Raw genomic sequence first — 15,619 nt, forward strand, 5'->3', positions numbered from 1 at the left:
CTTAAGTGGCTGTAGGACCAAGTTTCTCTCCATCGTCATCCACTCTTCTCATTCGGCATTCTTTCCTTCAGTGATTTCTTTCCCATGTTTTCAGATTCTATTGTAGCTTGGAGGCTTCCATATCTTTTTCACAAGCCTAAAACCTGCTTCTGAGCTAAAGATTCTTAGTTTCGTTTGTCTGATGGACACCTGCACCAGAGTGTTTCACAAGAACCTGAGTATCATTATATCTATAATTAATTACATAATTTCCCCAGCTCCATTCTTTCTCTGCCAAACTTGTCTTTACCTTTAATTTTCTATCTCTGTGATTGCTTCAATGTTTATGAGATCCTTAAGAGTCTTTAAAAAGTCTCTTTCCCATTCCACATTTCAGTCATTCACCAAGGCTTTGTCATCCCAATTCCTATAAATCTGAATTCATCTTCATCCTCTATCCTCACTGCAAATTCATTTCTTCCATCTCAAATCCATTCTTCAAGTGATCTCAAATTGATCTTCTGAAAATATCTTAATGGACTCCCATTATATTCAAGATAAATTTCAAATTCCTTAAGTAGCCCAGAAATCATAATCAATATTATGCCAACATTTCTAACCATATTATTCACTTTTCCTACTGTAATGGAAGTTCTCTTAACAAGTAAGATTTCTTACTGTTCCCTGCTTTGAACTTAAGCTTACTCTGTCTTCCATGTTTTTAATGGACTGTCAACCTGAAAACATTTTTCCCTGCCTTTCAAAATCACTTAATTTTCTCATTCTCTGTGAGATTCTTCTCTGTTGTTATTTTAATGTTTTTATTAAAATGTAACTTTAGATAAAAGTGCTCAAATAACAGATGCACTGCTTAAACTATTATCTTAAGAAATTTTGTTTGTTTATTTGTATTAATTATTGCTTTTCCTATTTTTGACACCCCTTTACCTGGTCCCTCCTATCATATTCCGAAGTCTTCAAAATATGTAAGTTTTTAGTTTTACTAAAATTCAAAAATATTTTAGATATGTGATAATTTTAGTGTTACTAAGGTTACCAACAGCTCCTCTCTATTAGGATACACATTTTCCCTCATCCTCACCCATCCAGAGTTTTGTCTCACTTCTTTTTTCAAGGTTTTTAATTTAATTTAATTTAATTTTTAATTTTTTTCTTTTTGGCCACACCACGTGGCTTGCAGGATCCCAGTTCCCCAACCAGGGGTTGAACCTGGGCCACGGATTCTAACCACTAGAACACCAGGGAACTCCCTTGTCTCACTTTAGAGAGATGTTTTCTAATTTTTGTTTTAATTTATATTTTGAATTAAGTAATAGTAAGTATATTTTCATATATGAGTGCCTGTTTTAATTTTTTTCCAAAAGCAGTGAATTTATGTATTTGCCTATTTTTTCCAACAAGGTATTTTTACTTCCTACTGATTTGAAATGGCTGCTTATACATGAAGTAAATTGCCTGTTATGCATCGCAAATATTTTTCAATCTGTTTTTGTTTTATGGATTTAATGTTTTTTTCTTGCGTTTTTCTCAATCTTTGTCTTTATGGCTTATAGATTCTATGCCATCCTTAGGCAACCAATTGAAGACATGAAAAAATATATTTATTCTGGTACTTTTTTGAACTCACTTTTACATTTTTAAATTGGACACTTCTGGTATTAATTTTATAATAGGGTATATAGTAGAAATCCAGATTTATTCAAATAGCTAGTCAATTCCCTACCATAGTCTCTTTACTAATCCTTGTTTTCCTCACTAATTTTCATAGATTAAATCAATTCATATTTTGGGGGCTGTTTCTGGTTTCTCTATTATGCTCCATTGATCTGTCAGTCTACTCATGCACAAATAACTTATTTTATTAACTGAAGCTTTATCCTTTGGTATCCAACTAAAATACTTCCTTTGTCACCATCCTAATCCTCCTTTCATACAGAAATTTTCTGATTATTCTAGGATGTTTCTCTTTTAATACCAACTTTAGAAACAGTTTCTCTAATTCAAAATTAAAGCTGGTATTATTTAAAATATTAACTTAGGAAAACGGCATTTTGAAAATATGTAATATTCATATCCAAGGACAGATTATGCACTTCCATCTATTCAGAGTCATTTCTGCATTTTTTTAATTCTTCATATTCTAGAAAAGTGCATTATTGGGCATTTCATATATTTATATTGCCAATTGTGAAGACAATATTTTAATTTCTTTCCTCACTGCTTATTACTAGAATAAAATGCATTTCTACCTATTTGTCTAAGTACTTTTTAATCAAGCATATTACTAGCTTTACTTACTAACTGGTAATTTTTTCATATCTATTTTCCACCTTTTGTTTTTTAAATATATAATCTATGAAAGAAAAAGTTTCCCTCCTCTTTTCTAGTTGTACACCACTTTTTTATCTTCTCTCATTCTAAAGGTCAATGTGGAGAACTTTTTTTTACAGCATCTAGAATTCTACACTCCATTCTTATCACTCTTCCCTCCTTTAGTATTTATTCAGTCTCTGCTACTCAGAAAATGCTTGGTCAGATAGTAAGGGAATGAACAAAATGCACTGGCATTTGACTTATAATTGTTTGCTAACACAACTGTATCACCATGGCCTATCTTCTACCTGGGACCTCATGAGTCCTCCAAAGTGAGTTCTATATTTGGAGGAATACATTGGTAACATAAATACACCGTTTTATCAAAAGTGGTAGAGAGGAAGATAGTTTGTTAATACATGTTATTCTGCACTTGTCTGAATTCTGTCAAGATGAACAGGAAGAAAGTCATTACAACATTGAGAAAATCTCTTCTGAGTAAAACAGAACAGAATAGTTAAGCACCCTTCCAAGTGCTTAAAATTTGGCTGTGAGCTCATTTGTTTTTTTATTCACTTATTCATGTAATTGTTCAACAACAATATGCAGACATTGTTCTAAGTAGTGAAGATATGGCAATAAACAAAACAAACCCCATGTTCTCATAGAATTTCACTCTAGAGGAAGGAAAGATAATTTAAAAACATTGTTGGGATTAGATAACATGTAAATGATATTTAAAGCCATGTACTAAATGAGATAAGCTTGGATTTAGCATAGATACTGAAAGTCCAAGGATTGATCCCTGAGATATACCAATATTGCAACATTGGTGAATTTAGGAACAGTAAGAATATTAGCCCGAAAATAGTAAATTAGAAAAATAATCAAGAGAACTGTGGGCTCTGGATTTCACGTAAACAGTGTATTTTAAGAAAGAAGTAGTGTTCAACTGCATTAAGTTTTCAGGTTGTAGGTTGAGTAGAATGAGGATTTGGAATTGATCATTGGCTTTTGTAATGAGGAGATCATTGCTGACCTTAGCATGTTTTGGTTTTGTGGAGTGGAAGGACTTCACTCAAGGTTGGAATAAGTTCGAGAGAGAATGAGGAAAGGAAGAAAATAGTGGAGTGATACATTTCTTTAAGGTTGTTTTGAAAGCACAAATTAGAGTCTAGGGAGTTTTGTCTATGATGTGTGTATTATTTTTCTTTAAGGTGGGAAATGTTCAGCATGTTTGATCCAGTACAGAGAGAATAATTATAATTCAGAAGAGAGAGGACCAATAAGAAAACAAACTTCTAATACTTGAGAGGTCATGAGATCCAGCGCAGAGATAGAAGAGTTGGCCATTAAGAGGCACACTGATAATTCATCTGTAACAACAGGAGGAAAGATTCTGTATATAGTTACTAATGCAGGATATTTTGTGGAAGTCGTGGTGGACTTATATAGAAATTCTCTTCTAATTTCCTCTATTTTTCAACTGAAATGAGTAGATAATAAGGTCACAAGCAGAAAGTAAGGGGAAGAGGAGAAAAGGCTGATATATTGAGAAATGTGAAAACAGTGTAAAACAGTCCTTTTGGAGAGTGACATATGAGGTGAAGGGCAACACTATCAGGGAGCACTGAGGTCTCACTTAAAGTTAACTGTTATGAATTTAGAATGAGAAGTGTAAGAAAGCTGAGTGCATTGCTGAAATAGGTAAGGATTTAGAAAGTACAACTGAGGCAGAGCAGGGAAGGGAACTGAGAGTGTGCAAAGGAAATAGTTTATTTGTTTATTAACCATAGACTTTAATTGGTTCTAATAATCTAATTGGGTCTAATAAAAGTATGGAGGGAGGATGTGAGAGATGTTGATTCATAGTGAAGAAGACAGAAGTAGCTGTGCACCTCACCCTACCATCCTATTTTAATGGGAAACAAAACATATAAAAAGGATTTGCAAAAAATTTAGCAGATATGGGAGACAGAAGACAATAGCTACCCTCTGTACATGGGGTACTCCAGAGAAAAAACTGCAGTACTAGAAAAAGACGCAAAAATCAGAAATATTTCCCAGACTAAACCATTCCCTAATTAAGTGGATTGAAAAGACATAGCATTTAAGGGAAATTCAATGTAAAGAAAGTCAAAAAAGAGGGGAAAAAAAAAGAGAAACAATATCCTGAGTAAACCATAATTCAAAAAGAGTCATGTACCATAATGTTCATTGCAGCTCTATTTACAATAGCCAGGACATGGAAACAACCTAAGTGTCTATCAATAGATGAATGGATAAAGAAGATGTGGCACATATATACAATGGAATATTACTCATCCATAAAAGGAAATGAAATTGAGTTATTTGTAGTGAGGTGGATGGACCTAGAATCTGTCTTACAGAGTGAAATAAGTCAGAAAGAGAAAAACAAATACCATATGCTAACACGTATATATGGACTCTAAAAAAAAAACTGGTTCTGAAGAACCTAGGGTCAGAACAGGAATAAAGACACAGACATAGACATGGACTTGAGGATACGGGGAGGGGGAAGGGTAGGCTGGGACGAAGTGAGAGAGTGGCATTGACATATATATGCTACCAAATGTAAAATAGATAGCTAGTGGGAAGCAGCCACATAGCACAGGGAAATCAGTTCGGTGCTTTGTGACCACCTAGAGGGGTGGGATAGAGATGGTGGGAGGGAGATGCACAAGGGAGGGGATATGGGGATATATGTATACATATAGCTGATTCACTTTGTTATACAGCAGAAACTAACTCAACATTGTAAAGCAATTATACTCCAATAAAAGATGTTAAAATAAAAAAAAGAAAATGGAAAAGAAAAAGAAAGTATCAGTAGAAAAAAAAATCTATGAAGAAGAAGAAAAGTTCAAAAATTTGTGACTGAAAAGGAAGAAAATTTAGGTTTGCCTCAGGTTTTCCATTGCAATACTGAAACTAGAAAACAATTCTTCTGGATAATTTAATCAAAGACATTCAAATAGCAATCTATCCTCTGATAGATCTAGTGCATCTACTGCAATCAACGTCTAATATCCCTGTACCTCTCACTTTGAGATATCAAAGTACAGAGATATTTATGAAATTACTTGTTTTATCAAAGTAATGGGTCCTGTGGTGTACCAAAACCCTGCCTTTAGATATCACAAAGCTTATTTTCCCCCCATAGGTTTCATTTGTGATCTCAGTAAATGAAAAGAGTCAGATGTAAGGATAACTCTTGTACCTCCCTTTGAAGTTTATGTTGTATAATTCATCATGGCATCTCTAATATATCTTCTAGTTTTAAAGGATTTTCAATTTAATTGGACCGACCATCTTGAGAATCACTTCAGAACAACTGTATTACTTTAGAGTGAATATATAAATCTGCCTCAACAAATACATAAACACAGGATAATAAAATGTCTGGGAAATTTGGTAATTATGTGTACCAGTTAATCTTTGGGTTCTTTTACTCACATTGAATTTTGAACGTTGGAAATACAATGCTTGTTAAATACTACTACCATTGTTTACTTAATAAAGGTGATGTAAACTGATCTCTGTAATTAGCAATGTAATTGATGAATAATATATTGCTCATTACAATGATAACAAAATAAAATAAAATAAAAACAGCAATGTTAGTGCTATGGTCTGAGTGTTTGTGTCTCCTCCCACCCTCAGTGCACATTTTGGAAGCCTAACACCCAATGTGGTCATTTTAGGAGGTAGAGCCTTTGGGAGGCAATTAGGTCAATCAGTGGGATTGATACCTTAAAAAAGAGATTCCACAGAGGTCCTTAGCCCCTTCCATCATGTGAGGATACCAGAAGTGAGACTGGGAAGAGGGCACTTACCGGACCATGCTGGCTTCCTGATCTGGGACTTCCAACCTCCAGAAGTATGAAAAATAAATGTTTGTTGTTTATACCTCACCCAGTCCGTGGCGTTGTTATATTAGCCAGAACAGACTAAGGCAAGTTAACATTTTTAATCCTTAATTTATTCCAGGTATTATACCTGGTACTGTAGGTAGCATTTACTTCGTACCGCCTAGCAAATACATGAGATATGTCCTATGAGTTTCTTATCCTACAGATAGGAAAACTAAGGCTTACAGTCATTATGTGTCTTGCCCAAGGTCAAGGTGTTGAAGCTGGAATTTAAACTCAAGAGGGCTGATATTATAATTCAACTCATAACTATTAAGACAAAAAGTTGTTACACATGAAGCAACAGTGTATTTTAAAATGCTGGCTAATATTGTGGATTTTTTTTGTTGTTTTACTTTCTCAGGCCTCTCTTAGATGACATTTGTGTAACATGAAAATTTCAAAGAAAGATCTACATCTAAAATGCATGACTATTCCTATCAGCCGTTTGCAAGAACTGTATTAGTAAATCACCTGGGAAACATGGCATATTAAAGGCTATTTATCATGAGTCACTCTCTTTCATATCGGTGCTGAAAAATGTGAGTTTTAATTTACAGCAGTGACTACATGAAATGCCACAAGATAATGGCCAACAGAAAAAAAAGAAGAAAAAAAGGAAGAAAGAAACCCTAGAAATAGAGAAGTAGGATATGTATTAACACAATGCTATGTGTAGGGTCTGTGTCTTTTAAGAATCTTTTTCTTTTTCACACTATGTTTTTCCCCTGTATCTCATTTGACATCCATTATGGCCCTATATATTTTAAAGGACTTGCAACAATGCTGACTACTATGACATAAGATCATTCACTTTGACTTTAAATGGAAATTTTGAAATACTGATTTTCAATCTCTGCTATCTGATGCTTTTATAAACGCCAAGTAGCTTAGCTTCTCCTAATTTTCTAGAATGGCAAGAGTGGTTTTGAGAGTTTTTGAGGCTTCAATTTCATGTTTGCTTTCTTGCTGTTTGAATAGAAAAATAATCCATAAAAAATGTGATGAGCTTACAAAATCCTACCTAAAACTAAAATGAAAAAATAAACAGCTGTATGTTTTGAAAGCTGCCTTTGTCAATTGGCACCTTTATTTGTCAGTGACTTGAGGATAGCAAGCTAAAGAATACATCTTTATAAGTGTATAAGGGATACATCTGTTATGCCTGAAATCAAATAATTAAATAGTGACTTGTTATTCAAGTCACTATTAAAAATGGCATTAATGCCAATTTTTATAAAATATGAGGGGATATATGAAGTGGGTATATCTGTAACAATGATAATACTAGTAACAAAGATTCAATAAATTATCTTTTAAAGAGCCTGTTTGTATAATTGTTGAGGGGTTATTAAAAGATTTTTTCCTTCATATTTTATAACTTATACTAGAAGATTCATGGAGGGAGAAAATTGATCACCAGAACTCTTAACATGCAACGGAGTTTAGTGGAATGAACACTTCATTGAATTAGCTATGTTAATGGTCAAAATCAAGAACAATTCTTTCACATATTGATATATAAAATGCAAATCAAAATCAAATTCAATATAAATGATCCCTCTCTGTATTTTATATATATATATGTGTACATGTGTATATATAAAATAAGCCTTTTGAACTTTAACTACAAAGTCTGAAACTTCAGAAGTAGAGTCATGTTTGTGATCCTTTAATCACCTTCCTAATTGAATCCCCATTTCACAGATGATTAAACTAAGATTCACAGACTCTAAGTTATTTCCCCAAAGTAATTTTATAACTAGCAAGTGGCAGAGATCTTGTTCCCCAGTATCCAAGCTTGGTGTTCTTTCTCTAAACATGAAATAAATAACTTTAGAGATGAATGCTGGAAAAAGTTGACAAGATAATAATAAAATGCAAAGTATATAAATAGTTAAGTTAGCAGAGTTATTGTGCTATTTAACTTTGCAGTTTAGGTTCACACCATTATGTAGAAATAATTTATGTATTTCTTTAAATATTTAAAAAATTCAAGTTTTGAATATTTTTGTATTGAAATAAGGAAGGTGGATAAAATTTAGTTCTAATTTAGTATAGAACAATCTACTTATTTCTCTTTTCCTTCTTATGTTATTAGTCTCCTTTGATCACCTCTTCTATTCTTTTCCCCCATATACATACACACATATATTTTAACACACTCACACATACACAAGTAGTTTATAAAAATAAAGCATGGTTGATTTATCTTTATGACTTATTTAAACATGGAAAAATATTTGTAGTTACCAAATCTAAAACCTGTAAAAAGGTCCTAGACCTGTACTTAATAATCAGAATATAGTCTTAGAACAAGTGCTTAGGTATGTATTTGGTCTTTATCTCAGGTATTTAAGCTCAACTTTAAAAATAAAAATAATTCTGCATAGCTTCATGTGCTCTACAAAAATTTACTGCCTTCTTAAACAGCTTAAGATAAATTTATATACAATAAAATACACAGATATAAAATGCACAGTTTGAAGAATTTTCACAAATTCATGTAGCCATGGAACTAGCACCTCAATGATCCTATTATCTCAAAACAACCCATCATGTTCTTTTGCAGTCAATCCATGCCCCTCCCTCACATCCCACTCCTTGGCAACAACTGATCTGGTTCCTGTCACTGTTTAATTGTTTTGCATAGTCTAGAATTTCATATAAATGAAATCTTACAGTCTTTAGTCTTTTGCGTCTGATTTCTTCTGTTCAACATAATGTTTTTAAAATTCATCATGGTATATGTTCCTTATATTAATGAGTAGTGTTGCAGTGTGTGGACATTTTTATGAAGAGAGTTAGTGAACACATTCACATATAGGTCTTTTTTAGACAAGTGTTCTCAATTACTTCGGATAAATACCTGGTAGAGAAATTGCTGGGCCACATGATAAGTGTATATTTAACTTTTTAAGAAACTGCCAAACAATTTTCCAAAGTGCTTGTCCACTTTAATTCCCATTGGCAGTAAAGAATAGTTCTAGTTGCTCCATGCCTTATCCAACAGATTGTATTGCCAGCCATTTAAACTTAGCTATTCTAGTGGGTGGACGTATAGTGGTATCTCATTTTGATTTTATTTTTCTTTCTCTGAAGATTAATGATAGTGAGTATCTCTTCATGTTCTTACTGACCATCTGAATATCTTTTTGGTGAAGTGTTCAATTTTTTTGGTCCATTTTAAAAATTGGGTTTTTGTCATAAGTGGCTTTTTAATATTCTAGTTATACTTTTGTCATGTACATTTTTGTGAATCACTTTTCACAACATGCATATTACCTTTTCATTTTCTTAGCAGTTTCTTTAAAAGAACATATTTTTTCATTGTTTATAAAACCCCATTTGGTAGCTACCTATTGCTGTGTAGCAGATTTCTTCCAAATTTAGCAGCTTAAATAAACAACACATTATCTTACTTAATTGTGAGGGTCAGTAATCTGGGAGCAGCTAGATAGATGTTTCTGGCTCAGGATCTCTCATGAGGTTGCCGTAAAACTGCTGGTTGGACCGGAGCTGGAGAATCGGCTTTTACTCTTATTCACATGGTTATCACTCAGTCTCCAGTTCCTCCAACCTAGGCTTCTCCATAGGGCTGCTTATGGCAAGGCAGTTCAATTTCTTGAACAGTTGTCATCCAAAAGAGGGAGAGAAGCAGAAATAGAGATAGAGCAAGAGCAAGAGCCCAAGAGACCCAGATGGAAATCACAGTATTTGATATAACTTAATCTCAGAGAATGACCTATGATCACTTTTGCCATAGTCTATTGGTCACACATTCCAACCCCATACAATGTGAGAGGAATTACACAAAGTTGTGAATACCAGGAAGTACTAGGGGATGACCAGGACCATCCTGGAGACTAGCTACCACACACATTTATTAATATTTTATTTTATGGAATTGCTTCTTGTATCCTACCTATGTGAACTTTATCTATCTTAATATCATATCTCCTTTGTTTCCTTATATAAAATTTAAGTTTTTAGCATTTCTGTTCAGTACAATTACCCATTTCAAGCTATTTTTTTGGTATGGTATGATATGAGTTGAGGTTTCATTTATTCCATATGAATTTCCAGTGGTTCCAGGAAAAGTATAATTTCCCCATATGAATTACACTAGAACAAATTAAAAAAACTGATTTACAAAATTTCTATTTTCAGTAAAACTAAGTAAGCTCCCACCATTTCTCACCTTCCCACAGATAACAACTATAATCTTTGGAGAAAATAATATGACCTGTAGGCATTGGTGGGTGAATCAAAATAGGAAGATTCTGAGAGGAGAGTCAAAACACGAATGTCCAGAGTAAAATAAAAAATTACATAACATACTATGAACCAAGAAAATGTACCCCATTCTCAATAGAAAAGTCCATTAGTTGAGATCAACATTAATTTGAGATCACCCAGATGTTGAAATTAGCAGATAAGGATTTTAATAGTTATTATAATTAAGCTCAGTGAAGTAGAGAAAGATGTGATTCACAATGAATAAAAATATTTGAAATATTGACAGAGAAAAAGTATAAAATGGAAATTCTGAAACCAAAAAAATCACAATAAGTAAAATTTAAAAATAACTGGATGTTCTTAACAGCATAATGGGTTTAAGACAGAAAAAGTAGTGAGCTTAAAGATAAATTGATACAAATAAACTAATATGAAGGACAGAGAGCACAAAATTTGAAAGAAATTATTCAAACCTAAGAAACACCAGGGAATATAACACAAAGTGTAACATTTTAAAGAGAAGTAGTGGAAGGTAGAGAGAGAGAAAATGGATAGAAAATATATGTCAGTGTATAAAAATGTAAAAGCCAAAATGTTTCCAAAGATAAAGAAAAATATAAATGTGTTGGTTCAAGAAGCTCCCCTCAACAGGATGAATATGAAAAAAAACATGGTATGCACAAAATAATCAAAGTGACCAAAACTAAATATAAAGGGAAACTTTTCAAAGTGGCCAGACAAAAATGACAGAAAACATATAGGAGAACTATAACTTGAATGACTACTGACATCTCATCATGAAATATGAAGGCCAAAATACTCTAAAATACTAGGGAAAAAATCAACTAACTGCTCTATATACTGTGAAAACACTCTTCAAGAATAAAGGCAAACTAAAGATATTTTCAGGCAAAGCAAAGATGAAAGAAGTGGTCATCAGCAAACCTGTACTACAAGAGATAATAAAGGAGGTTCTCAAGGCTGAAGAGGGATGATAACATGAGTAACTTAGATCACCAGGAAAGGAAAGAAAGAAAGAAAGAAGGGGGGGGAGGGAGGAAGGGAGGGAGGGAGGACGGAAGGAAGGAAGGAAGGAAGGAAGGAAGGAAGAGAAAGAAAGAAAGGAAGAAAAAGGATGGAAGGAAGCAAGGAAGGAAGAAGGGAAGAAAGGTAATGATTAAAGGGTCAGTACATCAGGAAGAATTGTAAATGTATGTATACTTATTCATGAAGCAGAATTTGATTGAATTAAGTGAAAACTAACAATTTTATGATCATAGGTTTAGGCATTTAAACCCATCTTTCAAGATATAGTGGAACAAATATATTTTAAAAATTGGTAACAATGTAAATTATCTGAAGAACGCTATCAACATATTGACCCAATTGATATTTATAGAACACTAGGTACTATAACTACAGCATGAAAATTTGCAAATCCACATAGTACATTAACCAATATAAGCCATATGCTAACGCACAAAATGAGTCTCAATGCATTTCAAAGGACTGAAATAACTTCTAAATAATACATAAGTGAAAAAGAAAAATCCCTAGCAAACATAGAAGATATTTCAAACTTCATAAAAATAATGTATCCAAATATATGGATGTCTGGAAATTCCCCAAACACTGAGAGCCTAAATAAGACAATGCTAATTAATCTACAGAGCAAAAGAAGAAATCAAAAGTGACCCTAGAAAATACTTTGAATGAAAGGAAGCAAAAACACACATCAAAAACTGTTCAGGTAGCTGTTAGAGTAATTAAAAAAGGAGGTCATTAGACTGAGGTAGCTCTGATACATTGGTAGCCTATGTAAGCAAACCAAAACCTAAGCCAAAGTGAAGTCCTATAAATGTGCTCAATAAAATTCAAGAACAGCCAATCACAAAAAGCCAACCAGAATTTTCCCAAATAAGGCAACCACTTAATCTATAGGGAACGAAATAATTTCTTTGCTTTACTTCTGCATCTGCTCTATAAAAGCCTTTTCCAGCTCCTGTAGAAGCGATGCTCCCAACCGCTTCCTGTTTGGTGCTGCCCCATGGGAATTGATGTTTGCTCAAACTCTTAAAACTTTTAATGTGCCTCAGCTTATTTTATAAGTAACAGCTAAAGCAGTACTTGGTATCTTTATGGCGCTAAATACCTAAATAAGAAGAGAAGAAAGATCTCAAAACAAATGACTTCATCTTCCACATTAAGAAACAAGGAAAAGATTAAATTAAAACCATAGTAATTAGAATAAATTTTAAAATAAAGACCAGACTGAAAATCTATGAAATATGAAATGAAAACAATAGAGACAATCAATGAAATCAAAAGGTGGCTCTTTGAGAAGATCAATAAAATTGATAAAATTCTAGCTAGGATGATCAAATTTAAAAAAAAGACACATATTAACAACACCTGGAATGAGAGGGGTTACATAACTCTAGTTTCTACACATATTAAAAGGATATTAAGGGATAGTATTAATGTTTTGGCCAATACATTTGACAACTTGGATTAAGCAAGCAAGTTTCTTTAAAGACACAATTAACACAGCTCACGAAAGAAGTTATAGAAAACCTGAATAGCCCTGTATCTATTAAGGATATTGACTTTGTTATTGAAAATATTAACCCTCAAAGAAACTCCCAGCCTAGTTCACTTAACTATTAATTTCTATCAAATATTTACAGAAGAATTAATATCAGTTCTACATAAACTCTTAGAGATAATTTGAGAGGCGGGAATATGTCTCAATTTATATTATGGGACCAGAATTATCCTGACACCAAAACCAGTCAAATATATTTCAATTAAACTACAGACCAATATACCTTAAGAATATAGATGTAAAAATTATATACAAAATTTTAGCAAATGAATCCCCACAAATAAAGATAACAAATTATAGTCAAGTAGGTTTTACCCTAGGAATATAAGGTAGATTTAACACTTAAAAGTAAACTGATGTAATTCACTATATTAACAAATTGAAAATGGAAAAACATTATGATCATCTTAATAAACAGAAATCTTTTGACAATATCCGAGATACATCCTGATAAAAACTCTCAAACCAAGAATAGAAGAATACTTCTTCAACCTGATAAAGAGCATTTTTCTTAGTTTTTCTCGTCAATGTTTTGTCATTTTCAGTGTACAGCTATTTCACATATATATATTTAATCATCACTATCATTTCATATGTTTGATGTTCTAACAAATCTGGAAACTTTCTGGGACTCAGAACATTTCTGGGAATTTTAATAAGCCCTGCAATCTTTCCAGAGCCCCAGAAACTTCCTGGGAACAAGATATGCATATTTTAAAAATAAAGATTGTTTGGATTGGAGAGCTGCACACAAGGGACTGGAGCCTAAATCCAACAGTGACTTACCCAAGCCCCTCAGTAATGATGAGTGGAGCAGTGAATTCAAAGTGTTCAGTGGGTGCTTTGCCTGGGCACTTCATCGTCCCATAGGCCATTAGCAGTCAGCTTAGGATCCCATTCCTCATCATGGAACCTGTTAAAAAATGATTAAAGAAGACAATTTAAGTGTTAAAAAGAAACTTAATTTAACAGTTCCTGAAGTAAACAGTCTCCTTTCAGAGAACTGCAAAATAGGGCACAAGGCAGGTAGCTATTACAGGATAAAGAATAAAGAAACAGGAAGAGAAAAACAGAAAGTATCTGATTGGCTGGAGCCATATAATCAACCTTGTTTGGGGTAAGAAGGAACAAAGAAATTAGTATAGAGCCCAGAGTTGGCTTGGTGTTTGTGGATTGGCATAAGGATATCCTGAGTTTCAGGATATAAGGATATCCTGAGTTTCCCTGTAGATGCTCTTCAGGTCAAGAAGAGCATCTACAGGGACATGAGAGTTGTCTAAGTTTCTGTTTGCTGAAGTGGCACCCTGGGCAGGAGCAACTCCATCTTGGGCCTAGAAATTTATTTTAACAACATCCAAGGATAAGGTGTACTTGCAGCCAGCCCACTCGAAAGGAGAGAAGTTTGCTGATTTTCCTGGACTATAGGTGGTTCAGTGTCACCAGGTAAGCAGGAAGCAACTCTCCAGGATGCAGGTGAACTGCAAGGGTGTAGGTACATAGAGAAAGGGGGGCACCTGTGGGGGAGGTCTGGATCACATGATATCACAGTGTCAGGAGGTCCTAACCATCATTACTCAATGAATAGTTGCCAAACGCATAAGCTGTAATACAAATTTACAGTCCTCAATTTATTCCATAAATATTTATGGGGAATATAGTATGTCACAAACACTAATCTAGGTGTTGGGCTGTTACAACAGTGAACAAAATAGGAAAACATTTTCTCTCTGTGGAGCTTAAATTCTTGTGGAAATAGACTTAGCACAACTAAGTAAGCAAAATACGTACATCAGATGGTGTTACTGCTATGTGAGATGGAGGTCAAGAGAGGTGGTATTGTTATTTCAAACAGGTTGCTTTGGGAGGCATCACTAAAAAGTAGATATTTCAATAAAAACCTAAAAATAGGGAGAAAGCAAACCATTCATATGTCTGAAGAAAGATAGCTCCAGGCTGAATAAACAGTAACTACAGATGTGGGAGCCTAGTTAGCATGTTCAAGGATTAGAAGGGACTCCAGTTTGGATACAGCAGAGTCAGCAAGGGCACAAGTAAGAGATCAGGTCAGAGACATATTGGAAGGAAGGCTGTATACAACATTGTGGGCCATTGTAAATAATTTGGATATTACTCTAAACAAAATAAAAATCCATTGGAAAGTTTTAGGCAGAGAAGTGACAAGATATGTTTTATGTTTTAGAAGGATCTAGCTGCTCTGTTAACATTGGACCTTTGTGGTATAAAAGCAAGAACAAAGGCAGGGAACCATTTGGGTGGCCAATAGACATAGTTCATGAAAAAGAAAAGAGTTGTTGGAACGACGAGGATAACAGGAAATGGTGAAACGTGGCCAGATTCTAGGTACATTTTCAATGTAAAAACAATAATGTTTACTGTTATATTGGATGTGGAGTGTGAGAAAATATAAGGAATAAGAATAACTTAAATATTCTTTTTTTTTTTTTTTTTTTTTGGTACGTGGGCCTCTCACTGTTGTGGCCTCTCCCGTTGCGGAGCACAGACTCCAGAC

At 33.7% G+C, this 15,619-nt stretch overlaps 1 long non-coding RNA gene across 1 annotated transcript in view; it reads right to left on the reverse strand.

Moving 5' to 3' along the window:
- The window catches only part of LOC141275845 (uncharacterized), a 194,760-nt gene extending 179,814 nt beyond the window's left edge, over positions 1–14,946 (reverse strand). Inside the window, exons 1-2 of the long non-coding RNA XR_012324290.1 lie at positions 14,878–14,946; positions 13,876–14,002 (exon numbers count right to left, since the gene is read on the reverse strand). This is a non-coding gene — a long non-coding RNA (uncharacterized lncRNA). The remainder of the gene's footprint in view (positions 1–13,875; positions 14,003–14,877) is intronic.
- Between the last annotated feature and the right edge of the window lie 673 nt (positions 14,947–15,619).

This window comes from Tursiops truncatus, chromosome 11 (assembly GCF_011762595.2).
Source record: "Tursiops truncatus isolate mTurTru1 chromosome 11, mTurTru1.mat.Y, whole genome shotgun sequence".
Taxonomy (NCBI): Eukaryota; Metazoa; Chordata; class Mammalia; order Artiodactyla; family Delphinidae; genus Tursiops; species Tursiops truncatus.